General features: G+C 35.9%; 1 pseudogene; it reads right to left on the minus strand.

Annotated features, from left to right (window-relative positions):
• LOC105552914 overlaps positions 1-16,155 on the minus strand; it is a 29,808-nt pseudogene that overhangs the window by 2,870 nt on the left and 10,783 nt on the right.

Below are 16,155 nucleotides of genomic sequence, written 5' to 3' on the forward strand. Positions count from 1 at the left end.
GTTTATTTGCATAGAAGTGTTCATAATAGTCTCTGAGGATCTTTTGTATTTCTGTGGGATTGGTTATAATGTCACCTTTGTCCTTTCTGGTTGTGATTACTTGGATCTTTCCTTTTTTTTTCTTTGCGAATCTAGGTAGAAGCCTACCAATTTTATTGATTATTTAAAAAAAAACAAGTTTTGGTTTCATTGATTCTTTGTATGGATTTTTGGGTCTCAATTTCATTCAGTTCTGTTCTGATTTTAGTTATTTTTTTCTTCTGCTAGCTTTGAGATTGGTTGGGTTTTATTTTTCTAATTGCTCTAGGTGTGATGTTAGATGGTTAATTTGAGATTTTTCTACATGCTCCCTATTTTAGAAACATTAAGTTTTGGCAGATTAGCTGTGCTGGTTGCTTTGTTGTGTCGAGTTTTAACAACTGTGTCTAATTTAACAAAACTTTTTTCCTATCACTTTTAAAGCTTCTTTTACTTCCTTATTTCTCAAGCTATAGATGAAAGGATTCAACATGGGAATAACAGTGCCAGAAAATATAGAGGCTACTTTCATATTCTCTTGAGAATTATTAGACTGAGGCTGTAAGTACATGTAAGAGAGTGTCCCATAGAAAATGGTTACTACTGTCAGGTGTGAGGCACATGAGGAGAAGGATTTTTTTTCCTCCTTGCAGTAGAAGACATTTTCAGGATGGTGACCATAATGTAGATGTAGGAAAAGATGATGACCAACCCATTGAACATCAAGTTAAATCCCACAAAAACAACATCTAGAATGATGTTGATGTCAATGTTGGACCATGAAAGGGCAAGAATTGGGGGACCATCACAGAAAAAGTGATTGATGTTATTGGACTTGCAGAAGGACAGAGAAAATGTAAAACTTGTACGTACAGAGGCATTTATTGAGCCCGTAATATATGAATCAGCTACCAATTGGATGTAGACTGTTTGGGACATGATCATGGGATAGTGAAGCAACATAACGATCCATTGCCATAATAGCCAGGAGATAACAGTCACTGGTTGCAAATGTTGCATAAACTAAGAATTGTATCACACAGCCCTAAGACGATATCAAATTCTTTTCTTCTGTGAAGCTTTGGAGCATCTTGGGAGTGATAGCAGAAGTGTAACAGATATCAACAAAAGCCAAATTTTGTAGGAAAAAAGTACATGGGTGTTTGAAGTCTGGAGTCAGTCTTGATGAGTAAGATAATTCCAACATTTCCTACCAGGTAGGTCACATAGATCAGAAGAAGTACAATGAAAAGGACATGCCGAAATTCCTGTTGGACACCAAATCCCAGAAGATGGAATTCAGTCACTTCAGTGCAACTTTACATCCCAGGGATGAAGCCTACTTGATCATGGTGGATAAGCTTTTTGATGTGCTGCTGGATTCAGTTTACCAGTATTTTATTGAGGATTTTTGCATTAACATTCATCAGGGCTATTGGCCTGAAGTTTTCTTTTGTTGTTGTATCTCTGCCAGGTTTTGATATCAGGATGATGCTGGCTTTATAAAATGAGTTATGGAGGAATCTCTCCTTTTCAATTGTTTGGAATAGTTGCAGTAGAAATGGTACCAGCTCCTCTTTGTACCTCTGGTAGAATTCAGTTGTAAATCTGTCTGGTCCTGGGCTTTTTGTGGTTGTTGTTGTTGGTAGGCTATTTATACTGCCTCAATTTCAGAACTTATTATTGGTCTATCAGGGATTCGATTTCTTCCTGGTTTAGTCTCAGGAGGGTGTTATGTGTCCAGGAATTTATCCATTTCTTCTAGATTTTCTAGTTTATGTGCATAGAGGTGTTTGTAGTATTCTCTGATGGTTGGTTGTATCTCTGTGGGGTCAGCAGGATATCCCCCTTATCATTTCTGAGGGTATCTATTTTATTCTTCACTCTTTTCTTCCTTATTAATCTAGCTAGTGGTCTATTTTATTAATTTTTTTTCAAAGAACCAGTTCCTGGATTCATTGATTTTTACAGGGTTTTTAATGTCTCTATCTCCTTCAGTTCTGCTCTGATCTCGGTTATTTCTTGTCTTCTGCTAGCTTTGGGGTTTGTTTCCTTTTGGTTCTCTAGTTCGTTTAGTCATGATATTAGGTTGTACATTTGAGATCTTTCTAGCCTTTTGATGTGGTCATTTAGTGCTGTAAATCTCCCTCTTAACATCACCTTAGCTGCATCTCAGAGATTCTGGTACCTCATCTCTTCGTTCTCATTAGATTCAAAGAACTTCCTGATTTCTGCCTTGATTTCATTACTTACCCAGTAAATCAATAAATGTAATTTATCATATAAACAGAACTAAAGACAAAAACTGCATAATTATTTCAATAGATGCAGAAAAGGCCTTCAATAATCAACATCTCTTCATGTTAAAATTCTCAATAAACTATGTATTGAGGGAGCATACCTCAAAATAATAAAGTCATATGTGACAAACCTACAGCCAATATTATACTGAATGGGCAAAAGCTGGAAATGTTCTTGAAAACTGGCACGAGACAAGGATGCCCTGTCTCACCACTCCTATTCAATATAGTATTGGAAGCTCTGGCCAGGGCAATCAGTCAAGAAAAAAATAAAGCGTATTCAAATAGGAAGAGAGGAAGTCAAATTGTCTTTGATTGCAGATGACATATTTCTATATCTAAAAAACCCCATCGTCTCAGGCCAAAAGCTTCTTATTCTGATAAGCAACTTCAGCAAAGTCTCAGGATACAAAATCAATGTGCGAAAGTCACAAGCATTCCTATACACCAACAACAGGCAAGCAGAGAGCCAAATCATGAATGAAGTCCCATTCACAATTGCTACAAAGATAACAAAATACCTAGGAACACAGGTAATAAAGGAAATCAAGGAACTCTTCAAGGAGAACTAGAAACCACTGCTCAAGGAAATCAGAGAGAACACAAACAAATGGAAGAACCTTCTATGCTCATGGGTAGGAAGAATCAATATTATGAAAATGGTCATACTGCCCAATTTATACATTCAATGCTATTACCATTACACTCCCATTGAAATTCTTCACAGAATTAGAAGAAACTATTTTAAAATTCATATGGAACAACAACAAAAAAAGTGCCAGAATAGCCAAGACAATGCTAAGCAAACAGAACAAAGCTGGAGGCATCACCCTACTTGACTTTAATCTGTACTACCAGGCTCTAGTAACCCAAGTAACCCAAACATCATGGTATTAGTTAAAAAAAAAAAAAAAAAAAAAAAAAAGCAGGCACATAGATCAATGGAACAAAATAGAGAACTCAGAAATAAGACTGCACACCTACAACCATCTGATCTTTGACAAACCTGACAAAAGCAATGGGGAAAGAATTCCTTATTTAATAAATGGTGGTGGGAGGACTGGCTAGCCATATGCAGAAAATGGAAACTGGACCCCTTCCTTACACCCTATACAAAAATAAACTCAAGATGGATTAAAGACTTAAATGTAAAACCCCAAACTACAAAAACTCTAGAAGAAAATCTAGGCAGTACCATTCAAGAGATAAGCATGGGCAAATATTTCATGAAGAAAACACCAAAAGCAATTTTGACAAAAGCAAAAATTGACAAATGGAATCCAGTTCAACTAAAGAGCTTTAGGACAGCAAAAGAAACTATCATCAGAGTGAAGGGACAATAGAAAGAATTGGGGAAAAGTTTTGCGGTCTGTCCATCTGACAAAGATCTAATATCCAGTCTACAAGGAACTTAAAATTACAAGCAAAAAACAAACAACCCCATTAAAAAGTGGGCAAAGGATGTGAACAGATACTTCTCAAAAAAAGACATACATGAGGCCAATAAACATATGAAAAAAAAGCTCAATATCGCTGATAACTAACAAAATGCAAATAAAAACCACATTGAGATAGCATCTTATGCCAATCAGAGTGGCAATTATTAAAAAGTCAGAAAACAACAGACGTTGGTGAGGTTGCAGAGATAAAGGAATTCTTTTATACTGTTGGTGGGAGTGTAAATTAATTCAACTATTGTGGAAGTTAGTGTGATGATCACTCAAAGACCTAGACACAGAAATACCATTTGACCCAGCAATCTCATTACTGGATATATACCCAGAGGAATATAAATCATTCTATTATAAAGATACATGCACACATATATTCACTGCAGTACTATTCACATAGCAAAGACATGGAATCAACCCAAATGCCTATTAATGATAGACTGGATAAAAAAAAATTACACCCAGTGAAATACTGGTGGACAAGGAACAAGATTATGTCCTTTGCAGAAACATGGATGGAGTTGGAAGCCATTATCTTCAGGAAAACTAACACAGGAACAGAAAACCGAACACCACATGTTCTCACTTATAAGTGAGAGGTGAATAATGAGAAAACATGAACACATTTCAGGGAACAATACAGATTGGGGCCTGTTGTTTGGTGTGGGTGTAGGGAGAGCATCAGGAAGACTAGCTAATGGATGTTGAGCTTAATACCAAGGTGATGGGATGATCTGTGCAGGAAACTACCAATGCACACATTTACCTATGTAACAAACCTGCACATAGTGAACATGTACCCCTGAACTTAAAATAAAAATTAAAAGGAAAATAAAGAATCCCTCCCATCCAAAAAAATATGTAGATTGTGGACTCTTTGAAAAATCACACTCTTTCTCACTCCTACTGTCTCTTGATTCCATTGTCTATATTTATTCATGGATAACTGCCAGAAAGTGTGCACAGCAAATTCAAGTACAGTTATTCATGGATGTGGGATTAGGTGAAAAAGAACATTATTTTCCAAATTTATAAACTTCTGAACTTCTACTTTCACTTTCACAATGGGAATTTATGACCATTATTTTTCTAAAAATGAAGAAAACAATGTATGTTTTATGTGGTCATTGATATGCTACAGTTGCCTGCCATTTTTAAAATTAACTGTTCTTTTTCTTTCTTGTTTCTCTCTTTTTTTTCCCTGCATTTCTGTGGGTCACTTAAACTTTTTCTTATAATTCCATTTTGGTGCATCTATAGTGATATTTTTGTGAGGTGTTTTTATTAGATATCTTTGTATAGCATTTTTAGTGGCTTCTCTAGGTGTTGCATTATATGGGCATACCATGTTTTATTGTGCTTTACATGTATTGTTATGTTTTTTAAATAAATTAAAGGTTTGTGGCAATCCTGCATTAAGCAAGTCTATTAGCACCATTTTCCAGCAGCATGCACCCATTTAGTGTTGTTGTGTCAGTATTTTTAGCAATAAAGTATTTTTTAGTTAAGCCATATACTTTTTTTAGACATAATGCTATTGCACATTTAATAGACTACAGTATAGTGTAAACTTCTATATGCACTGGGAAACCAAAAAATTTGTATGACTTGCTTTATTGTGATAGTCACCTAATTGAGGTGGTCTGGAACTGAACCCATAATATCTCTGAGGTATGCCTGTAAATCATAATTGCGGTCCATTTTATCAGTTTGAGTGAAGTGTGGAAACCTTACGTCCTTTTTAACATCTTTACCCTTTCACACTTATAATTGTCTTAAATAATTCTTCTGCATACACTGAGTACCACATTAGATAGTGTTATCATTTTTGCTTCAACTCTCAAACATAATTTAAAAAACTCAGAAGAAAAATTTGTTGTATTTTACTCTTTAAACCTTTCTTACCTTCTGATGTTTCATGTCTCTTTCATTTAATAACAAATAAAAGAAAGAGTATGGCAAAATGGAAAGAAAATTGACGCAATTATATTCTGTGTACAAAAAAACTCACCTCAAATATAGTAACACATGTAGCTTTGAAATAAAAAGAAGGAAAGAATATATCATGCAAACACAAATTAAGAGAATGAAAGTATGGCTATATAAATGTTAGACAAAGTATATTTCACAGCAAAAAATATTACCAGGACAAAGACAGACATTACTTAATAAAAATGTTAATCCATCATGAAGAAATAGCAATCCTAAATGTGTAGGCACCAAACAAGTGGGCTACAACATATATAAAGGAAAAAATAATAAACTGAATTGAGGTAAAGACAAATATACAATTATAGTTGAAGAATTTAATATTTATTTCTCAGCAATTTATAGAACAACTAGACAGAAAATCAGCAAGGATATAGAACCCAGCACCCACCATCAACCAACAGGATGCCATTGAAAAAAAAAAATTACCTTTAAAAAAATTAGTTATAGAACAGTCCACTTCACATGAGTAGAATACGTTTTTTCCAGCACTTGCGGAATGTATATCAAGAGAGATTGTATATAATCTATATAATTTTAGAAGAATGGAATTCACAGTGTGTGTTCCTGACTACAAAGAAATTGAAGGAGATATAAACCACAGAAATGTAACAGGAAATTCTCCAGGCATTTGGAAACAGAATAACACATTTATAAACAATCTTTGGGTCAAAGAGGCAGTCACAAGGGAAATACAAAATGTTGAACTTAATAAAAATACAGTACTTAAAATTTATGGGGTACGGTTAAATCAATGTTTAGTGGACAACATAGAATACTAGATGCTTATATTTAAAAAAAGAAAAAGGCTAAAATCAATAATCTAAGCCTCTACTTCAAAAATGTGGAAAAAGAACAAAACAAATCCAAAGCAAGCGGAAGAAGGAGAATAGTAAGGCTAAGATCAGAATTCAGTGAATTAGACACAGAAAAGCAACGGAAAGAAAACTGTGAGACGAGAGAGAGGCTCGTTTTAAAGACTGTAAAACTGACAAACCTCCAGAAAGTTTACATCATTATACCTGATGTAAATGACAAGCTGATGGGTGCTGACGAGTTGATGGGTGCAGCACGCCAACATGGCACAAGTATACATATGTAACAAACCTGCACGTTATGCACATGTACCCTAGAACTTAAAGTATATATATTAAAAAAAAAAAAGATAAAAGAGAAAAGATGCAAATTACGAAGTCCAGAAAAACAGGGATATCACTACAGACCCTGCAGACACAAAAAGAGAATAAGAGAATACTACAAACATCTATACACATATTAATTTGACAACTGAAATGACATAAATAAATTGAAAAGTATAAGCTAACCCATATGAAATTGATAATTTGAGTAACCCTACAGCCATGAAGAAAAATGAATTTATAATGTAAAGACTTCCTTTTAACAATATCACAGCATAATTCACTAAATGTTTAAAAAAGAATTAACTTCCATTCTATACAATTTCTTTCAGAAAACAGATGTGGAAAGAACACTTCTTAACTTATTCTATGAATCCAGTATTACCCTGTTAGCAAAAGCAGACAAAGTGGCAGACACAAAAAACAAGACCACAGCCCAATATTTTTAATGAATATAGATGCAAAAATCTTTAACAAAATATTAGCAAATAGAATTCAGTGATATGTAAAAAATTATACGCAGTGACCAAGTTGGGTATATTACAGGTCCAAAGGAGAAAAATCACAGGTTCATATAAATAGATGAACATTATGAATTTGATGAAATTCAACATCTACTCATGATTTAAAAAATGCAGAACACTAGGAAAATAGGGCAACTTCCTCAACTTGATGAATAATATCTACAGGAAAACCTATAGCTAACATCCTACTTTATAATAGTTGCTAACTGAATGCTTGCCCCTAAAACTGGGAACAGATGGGAGAGAATATTCACTTTCCCCAGTGCTGTTCAACATAGTTGGGGAAGTTCTACTCAGTGAAGGAAGAATAGGCATAAAAGTCATACAGATCAGAAAGGAAGAAATAAAACTGTCATTTGTAGATGACATGATGGTATATGTAGAATATTCCAATAATATACCAAAAACTTCTAGAAGTAACAAGTGAGTTCAGAAAAGTTACAGAATACAAGATAGTTATAAAAAAGCAATAGTATTTCCATATTAGCATTAAACATGTGGGAACTGGAATAAACAGAGTACCACTGATAATGTTCAAAAAATGAAATACTTAAGTATAAATCTAACAAAACCAATATAGTACTTGATGATGAACATTACAATGTGCTGGTGGAAGAAATCAAAGAAGATCTAAATAAAGATATATTGCATTTGGGAATTATAAGACTCAATATAGTGGTGTCTGTTCTCCCCATATTGATGTACAGGTTTAACAAAAGTGCAATCAATATCTGAGCATAGTTATTTTCAGTATGTGGAAAAGAATATTCTAAATTTATAGGGAAGAGCAAAGAAGTTAGAATAGCTGACAGAATTCTAAAAAAGAAGAAAAAAATGAGATGAATCACTTTACCTAACATTGAGAGTTTTTATATATCAACAGTAATTAACGCTGTGGTTTTGGTGGAATGATAAATACAAAGATGGAACAAAATAGTGAACTGACAAATAGATCCACACAAGTGCAGCCATTTGATTTTTGAGCAGGTTGAAAAACAATTCAATGGAGGAAGCCTTTTTTCAGTAAGTAGTGCTGAGACAACTGGATATTCATAGGCAAAAAAATGAACCCCAACCTAAACCCCATGCCTTATATAAAAATTAACTCAAAATGAATCATAGCTTTAAATGTAAAATATAAAACTTTAAAACTCTTAGCAATCTAAGACAAAATCTTCAGGGCAAAATTTTTAGTATAGGTCTTGTGAAGAGTTCTTAGATATGACACCAAAAGAACAATCCCTCTCCCCCACAACAAAAACCTCAGTAATTGAATCTCATTAAAATTAAGCTTTTGCTCTGTTAAAGAGGATGAAAAAGCACACTACAGACTATCTGATAAAGGAAATTCATTTAGAGAATATATAAAGAACTCTCAAACTGAAAAAAAATCAAATTAGAAAACGAATGAACGACATGAGTGACATTTTACCAAAAAGTGCTATATGGACGGTAAATAAGCACATGAAAAGGTGTCCAACATCATTAGCCATTAGGGAAATGCAAAGTAAAAACAAAATGAGATATCACTACACTGCAAGTGAGGTATCACTGCAGAATGGCTAAAATGAAAAAGCAAAGACAATAGCAAATGCTGGCAAAGACATAGTAACTAGGTCTCTTATACATTGCTGGTGAAAATGGTGGTCATTCTGGAAAATAGTTTGGCAGTTGCATAGATAGCTAGACATACACTTACTATACAACCCAGTCCTTGGACTTGTGGGCAATTATATTTGCATAAAACTTATATTCACACAAAATCCTGTACAAAATTTTTTATAACATTTATATTGGTAGTAGCCAAAAACTGTCAACAATCAAATGCCCTGTGATAAGCGAATGGTTTAACATATCGTGGCACATCCATACTATGGAATATTACTCAAAATAAAAGAGGAATAAACTATTGATATATGCAGAAACTTGGATGAATCTCAAGGGCATTATTGTGAGTGTAAAAAGTCAACATCAAAAGGTCATATACTATGTAATTCGAGTTACAAATATTATCAAAATGACAAAATTATAGAAATACAGAACAGATTGGTGATTTCTAGAGGTTGGGGTGGTTAGTGGAGGGATGTGGTATGACCAGAAGGGGTAGCACAAAGGAGACATGTAGAATCTGAGATCTGTGATCAAACAAGTCTGTATCTAAACTGCAGTGGTAGCTACACAAATCTACACATATATGAAATGGCATAGAGCTATACATACAATTGTCTCAGCATCAAAATCCTGTTTTGATGTCATATTATAATTATGTAAGATTGAACCATTGAGGGAAAAGTGAGTGAAGGATATATGAGACTTCTCCCTATTATCTTTGAAACTTCCTGTGAATCTATATTTCCTAATAAAAAGTTTAAAAATGAAGGCCAAAAAATAGGGTCTGTTGTGCAGTGATGTGAGGTTTAAGTGAGGAAATTTATGTAAATTCCCAACACGCGGCTGGGAATGGAAGGTATGCCCAGCAAATGACTTTAAAAACAATGCAAATAATACGTTAAAGGCATATTGTATTGATTGCTTCATTGATCAGTCGATTGACGGATTCATTCAATTGTTTGTTCATTCATATTCTTTCCCAGGTAATACTCAGCTGAATCAAACTACCAGGGATGAAATAATTCCTCCTGGTTTTGAGGTGAAACACGCTGGGGATGTGATTAACCTTTTGCTCCAAAAATCCACCATGCACCGGCATGATACATGGCAGACTTTGAACAAAATGCTATTTGCCTTGTTTTACTTACATTGAGGTTGCCTACACATTCTCTTTTGGCAGCTGGCACTGATTGCTGACCAAGGTCTGTCTTTTCAGTTCGTCCTCATCAGCGAGAATATAGCCGGGGTATGAGAGATCAATACCCACTCCCTGGAGAACCTGAGGTTCCAGGGGCTCAGATGTAATTGGGAAAAACAATGTTTGCTAGTTATTTTCTGCTGAAGCAAAGTTAAGCTCTCCAGGGGGAACAAAATTCTTGTTTTAATGCCATCGGGGACTTTTTGCTTTCATTTTTGAGAACTGCCCTGCTACTGACAATTTATTTTTAACCTTCTTCCTCCCTTTTATTCTTCTCTTTCTTCATTCTTTTTTCTTTCTTCCTGCTTTTATGTCTTACCCTCACCTTCTCTTTTTTTGAGTGTGAGGGATAAATAACAAACCATCTACATGGTAAAAAACTCAGAAATATGAAAGTGTACGGAGTATAAACCATGTCCCCACCTATCCCTTGATTTCTGATCTACATTTTCCTTCCCTGGGGATCACCACTGTTACAAGCTCTTGTTATTCTTCCAGATATACAAGACTTGCCTTGCATTTGAAAACATATTTTGTTCATATACTTTACTCCACCTGCAACAAAGACAATGTATGTCTTATTCACACGTATTATTCACATTTTTGGGGGTGATTTATCTCCATCAGTGTGAAGAGAGAAGCCTCACTCTTTTTATTGGTTATATTATATTTTATTGAACAGTTGCATTCATTACTCTGTTTAATTAGACTCTTTCCCCTACCCGTTGGTGACATTTAGGTTGTTTTCAATATTTTACTAATATAAACAACGTTACTATAAATTATTGTGAATATATCTGTAGGTTTAAAAGGTATTTTGGAGAGAAAATTGAGTAAAGGGTATAATAATGATAACTTTTGATACTTATTGCTCAGCTACCCTCCAGAGGCTGTACCAATTTATACTACTTCTACCAAATCTAGTGACTATTTCTCTAAATTTTAATAGACAATTAGAAAACTTTTATTAAAATTTGTTATTTTTATAAGTGAAAAATAATATATTTTGTTTGCCCTTTTCTCATATGAAACAGGTTGATATCGTTTTATATTTCTCAGAATAATTTTTTTTATTTTATGTGAATTATCTGTTATATATGTTGCCATCTAAAAAAGTATTTTGTTTTAAAATTGGTATTTTCAGTTAAGTACCCTCTTTTATAAGAGTTGATATTTGGTTTATTTATATCTCAATATTAATTTTTTTACTTTACTTTTGCTGTGCAGAAAAGTTTGATTTTTATGTGGACAGACAAACACACACACACACACACACACACACACACACATAAATGTATGTATTTACACTGATATGGTTTGGCTCTATGTACCCACCCAAATTTCAACTCAAATTGTAGTCCCCTTGTGTCAAGTGAAGGACCTTGTGGGAGGTGACGGGATTATGGGCGAAGTTTCCCCCATGCTGTTCTCGTGGTAGTGGGTGATACGTTTGGCTTTGTCCCCACCCAAATATCATCTTGAATTCCCATGTCTTGGGGGAGGGACCTGGTGGGAGGTAATTGAATCATGGGGGCAGGTCTTTCCCATGCTGTTCTCGTGATAGTGAATGCATCTTATGAGAGCTGATGGTTGTAAAAATGGGAGTTTCCCTGGACAAGCTCTCTCTCTTTGCTTGCTGCCATCCATGTAAGACGTGACTTACTCCTCCTTGCCTTCTGCCATGATTGTGAGGCCTCCCCAGCCACATGGAACTTTAGGTCCATTAAACCTCTTTCTTTTAAAAATTGCCAAGTCTAGGGCATGTCTTTATCAGTGGTGTGAAAACAGACTAATACAGTGAGTGAGTTCTCTTGCAATCTGACGGTTTAAAAAAGTGTTTGGCAGTTTTTCCCTGCACTCTTCTCTCTTGCCTGCTGCCATGTAAGACGTGCCTCACTTTCCCTTTGTTTTCTGCTATGATAGTAAGTTTCCTGAGGTCTCCCCAGCCATGAGAAGCTGTGAGTCAATTAAACCTCTTTACTTTATAAATTACCCAGTCTTGGGTAGTTTCTTGATAGCAGTGTGAAAATGGATTAATTCATACATACATTCACACACACATGCACACACACAAACACATATAATTTTTTTTAAAATTTCAACTTTTATTTTAAATACAGGGGGTACACGTGCAAGTTTGTTACATGAATATATTGTACTCAAGTAGTGAGCATACAACCCAATAGGTAGTTTTTCAACCCATACCCTCTTCCCTTCCTGTCCCCTAGTAGTCTCCAGAGTCTATTATTTCCACATTTATGTCCATATGTGCTCAATGTTTAGTTCCCACTTATAAATGAGAACATGCAGTATTTGGTTTTCTGTTCTAGCATTAATTCACTTAGGATTATGGCCTCCGGCTCCATCCATGGTGCTAAAAAAGACATAATTTCATTATTTTTAATGGCTGCATAGTATTCCATAGTTTATTTGTACCACGTTTTCTTTATTCAATTCACCACTGATGGGCATGAAGGTTGATTTCATGTCTTTGCTATTGAGAATAGCATGGTGATGAACATATGAGTGCATGTGTCTTTTTGGTATACACCAGTAGTGGGATTGCTGGGTCAAATGGTAGCTCTGTTTTATGTTGTTGGAAATCACCAGACTGCTTTCCACAGTGGCTGAACTAATTTACATTTCCAACAGTCTATAAGCATTTCCTTTTCTCCACAACTTGGCAAGCATCTGTTGTCTTTTGACTTTTTAATAGTAGCCGTTCTAACTGGTTTGAGATTTTATCTCATTGTGGTTTTGATTTACATTTCTCTGATGATTAGTGATATTGAAAATTTTTATTCATGTTTGTGGGCTGCATATTTTTTTTTTCTTTTGAGAAGAGTCTGTTCATGTTCTTTGCCCACTTTTTAATGGGGTTGTTTATTTTTGGCATATAAATTTGTTTAAATTCCTTACAGATTGTTGATATAGACCTTTGTTGGATATATCGTTTGTGAATATTTTCTCCCATCCTGTAGGTTGTCTGTTTACTCTATTGATAGTTTCTTTTGCTGTGAAGAAGATTTTTAATTAGGTCTCACTCGTCAGTTTTTGTTTTTATTTCAGTTGCTTTTGAAGACTTTGCCAAAATTTTTTTGCTAAGTCTGATGTTGAGAAAGGGTATTTTCTAGGTTTTCTTTAAGGATATTCATAGTTTGAGGTCTTACATTTAAATATTTAATCAATTTTGAGTAATTTTTGTATATGGTGAAATCAATCTTCTGTATTTGGCTAGCCAGTTATTCCAGTACCACTTACTGAATAGGAAGTTCTTTCTGCATTGCTTATTTTTGTTGGCCTTGCCAAAAAACAGATGGTTGTAGGCGGGCAGCTTTATTTCTGAGTTTTCTGTTCTGTTCCATTGATCTATGTATCTGTGATTGTGTCAAAACAGTACCATGCTGTTTTGGTTATTGTAGCCTTATAATATAGTTTGAAGTCAGATAGTGTAATACCTTCACCTTTGTTCTTTAAAGGCTGAGTACTATTTCAGAGAGAGAGAGAGAGAGAGAGAGAGAGAGAGTGTGTGTGTGTGTGTGTGTGTACTACCTTTTCGTTATTCATTCATTGATGGACATTTAGGTTGTTTTAATATTGTGGCTATTGTGAATAATGTTGCAAAAATATGGGCATGAAGATATCTTCTGGATATCCTGATTTAAATTCCTTTGGATAATAACCAGAAGTAGTAACTTTCTGAGGAACCTCTATACTGTTTCCCATAATGGCTGTACCAAATTACATTGCCACCAACAGTATACAAGGGTTTCCTTTACTCCACATCCCTGTAACACTTATCTTTTGTGTTTTTAATAGCAGCCATACTAACAAGCATGAAGAAGTATCTCATTGTAGTTTGACTTGCATTTCCCTGATAAGTAGTCATGTTGAGCATGGTCCCACCTTCAAATTTATTAAGGGTTCCTGGTGAGACCTACTCAGAAGGAACCCCTGACCCTTCTAGTCTTCATCAGTAGTCATGAGAGGGATAACCTTTTCTTCTTTCTTCCATTCAGGACATTCTCTGTTAAGATGTCCTGGCTTTTCACAGTTGTAACATCCACTTTGTCTTAGGAGTTTTCTCTGAATTTCCCTTCTTTCTCTGTGTCAAAACCTTATCTCCTTTGAGGGAGATCTTGGTCTAACCTTTTCCTGACTACCTCTTCCACGGTGGAAACTATGATTTTGGCTTTTTGTTTCTGCTTCTTTTCTTTTCTTACGAAGACCTTCTCAGCTTCACTCAGTAATTCCTCAATCGGTTTCTCATTCCATTCATCAGTGTTTTTGTAATTTTTTTTATAATGTTAGGCCAGCTCTTAGTTACAAAGTTAATCTTCAAAAGGCCTTGCCCTACTAGGTCCTCTGGATCTGATCTGGAGTATTTTCTCATTTGATCTCTAAGCCTCCGTAGGAATGCAGAGGGAGTTACCTCTTTTTCTTGTTGAATGTTGAATGCCTTTGAGACATTTTGTGTGCCAGGAGTGGACTCTTTGATCCCTTTAATTATAGTTTCCTGAGGTCTTGCTTTTGGGCCCGGTCCCTGGGATCATTATTACCATTTGGGATCGACATTTGAAAATTTTTGTTCATCTGGCAAAACTTCTTGCCCGAGAGGGTGTTGCCTCTCTTAAATGGTCGTGCCCCATCTCCTAATCATTCTGTTTTCTTCTTTGTGAACAGGATATTCATGACAGATATCATTTCATCCCAGGTGTAAAATCCAGGTCCTAGGAATTGGTCCACCTGGTCTGCTAAAATGAGGGGATCTTCTAGGAGTGAATTCATTTCCTTCTTGAAATTCTTAACTTCAGTAGTTGTAAGAGGAGCATTTACAAAGCCAATCTCTCCCTGTCCCATGAGAACTTCCCTAAGAGGGAACATGCTCGATGCCTGCTGTGTGGAAGGAATAGGGAAGTTCACAATATTCCTCTTACACTGTTCTAATTATTTTCTTAAATTTGGATTAAGGATTTAAAGGAGGAGTTGGTTCATCTTCCCCATGGTCTCCAGGTCTCTCTTTCTCTGACCCACCTGCTGCTCCTTGATCTTCCTGTCCCCTATGTTGTGAGATATATGGAGGGGGCAAGCATGATAGGGGGTCCAGGGCTTTTTGCTGGGCAAGGGCTTTTTACTAGGTTCTTTTTCTTCTTCTTTGAGGGGGAACATGGGGACTAATTCCTTGATTCAGCTAAGAGCATACCCTGCCTTTTCTTGTGAGGATGGGGTCTTATCATTCACATAGAGAATTAAAGCTTGGCACACCCAATGCTCATCTGAGCCAAATTTAGGCCACAACACCGAAGGCTTATGAATGGGGTCTTTGGGCCAGATAAAACAGGAATACTTTATCATCTTTTGCTTTTCCTTGTCCCTGGTTAGAGGGTTGTCTCTCCAAACCTGCAGCATTCTCCCCAAAGGACTATCCAGGAAAATGTCAAAGGGATTCTCTTTGGCTCCCTCTTTCCTTTGTCCTCTAGGCCTAGAATTTCTGTTTCCCATTTTTGGTCAGTCTCTGTGTCTGAACATTTCCTTGTGTACTCAACCCCCACTACTGGAGATGTTTTTGCACACCCCGAGAATCGCTTCATCCATCCCTGGCCATTTCCCTCGTGGGAGAATGGAACTCTGCGCTCACTTCGTATCTAGGACACTTCTCAGTTACACACACTTGACCTCCAAAAATGCCCAACCACTAGGGCAGTCCATATAGTCCAATTTTCCTACCTTGGCTCATGAATGAGGTTGCCTGGTTGCTGTGGTGCCTACTTTTATCCCTGTGCCTCCTCTGCTGCCTTCTGAATAACAGTCTCTGGTTTGTCTATGGCCTCTGTGGGGAGCTGGGACATCTGGACAAAGCGGGCTGCCTAAATCAGGTGGGAGGCATCTCCCCTCTCAACTGGAGTCCCACTCCACACAGGCACA

Source organism: Mandrillus leucophaeus, unplaced genomic scaffold, assembly GCF_000951045.1.
Source record: "Mandrillus leucophaeus isolate KB7577 unplaced genomic scaffold, Mleu.le_1.0 Scaffold578, whole genome shotgun sequence".
Taxonomy (NCBI): domain Eukaryota; kingdom Metazoa; phylum Chordata; class Mammalia; order Primates; family Cercopithecidae; genus Mandrillus; species Mandrillus leucophaeus.